This window comes from Otolemur garnettii, unplaced genomic scaffold, assembly GCF_000181295.1.
Source record: "Otolemur garnettii isolate 467f Iridium unplaced genomic scaffold, OtoGar3 scaffold00066, whole genome shotgun sequence".
Lineage (NCBI taxonomy): Eukaryota > Metazoa > Chordata > Mammalia > Primates > Galagidae > Otolemur > Otolemur garnettii.
This window is the reverse complement of record NW_003852461.1, coordinates 8,755,889-8,757,054: the sequence shown is the minus strand read 5'-3', so window position 1 is coordinate 8,757,054 and position 1,166 is coordinate 8,755,889. Positions and strand designations below refer to the sequence as shown.

Genomic DNA, 1,166 nt, shown 5'->3' with positions numbered 1-1,166 from the left:
GGTTATTATTAGACAAGTCAAATTATACATGACTGTGAATTCTATTCCGAGTCAGAGTCTGAAGAGGAAACCGTAAAACACTAAACCAGTAAGCCGTCATTTCAGCTAAGCAGTCTGACGTTCAGGGTCTGTCACTGAGCTCCCTGACCGTCCTCAGGTCAGAACATTTTATCCAAGAGGCCTTAGAGCACAGTGGATAACAGAGAGCCAGATCAAACAGCCTGCTGGGTCCCAGCATGAGGACGCACTCTGTGACCTCGTCAGAGAAAGACGCTGCAGTGTCAGGTACCAGATCCACATAGGGCATTAGCCGTTACCGTCATTATTAGTGGTATATTTTTCATTTTTTGTGTAAGCATCTTTTAATGTTTGCTCCCCCCCCACCCCTGACAGTGAACTATTTTGTAATGGAAGGACAAGATATTCGTCTGTCGGTCTCGACAGATGGTAACAAATATTAGCTGGACGACTGAGTCAGTGAACACAAATGAACATCGAATTAAGACAAACTCAGAACAAAAGCCCTGACTGTAAGTTTAAAAAATTACAAATAACCGTTTCAGATTATTGGTGGAATCATCTAGAGAGTAATTCTCAGAGAAGCAGTCTTCATCTTCTTCTTTTTTTTTTTTTTTAGTTAAGCAGGCCCTGGTTGGGTTTGAACCTGCCAGCCCCCTGGGGCTAACCATTGAGCTACGGATGCCCAGCTGCTTGGGGCTGGCACCTTAACCATTGAGCTACGGGCGCCCAGCTGCTTGGGGCTGGAATCAGTCTTCTTAGCTTTCATTTCTACCCTATTTCTAAACAAGGAACCTACCTGGTGTTAACCCACAGCCCCTACTTCACAGACAAAAAATTCACAGACTTTTGTTGACTCTAAAACTTTCCAAAACAACTAACAACAACAAACAACAAAACTACAACAGCAGCAAGGACGGTCATGGTTAATTCAAAACCCAAAGGGAATTTGATAGATATCAACAATATTACATTCATATACAACCAAATTAGTTTTAAACATTACTGACTCGTTCTTAAAAACAAGTCCTATGATTTTGATACATCTCCATGCTATTTTACTTAAGAGCTCTTAAAATATTTTGTGAGATTAGTGTTCACCCAAGCAGCAAAGAACATTTGCAAGCAACCATATGATTTCTGTTCTT

The 1,166-nt window shown here is 41.3% G+C and overlaps 1 protein-coding gene across 1 annotated transcript in view; it reads right to left on the bottom strand.

The window, feature by feature from the left end:
* The window catches only part of PATJ (PATJ, crumbs cell polarity complex component), a 379,729-nt gene that overhangs the window by 154,924 nt on the left and 223,639 nt on the right, over window positions 1–1,166 (bottom strand). The window lies entirely within an intron of this gene.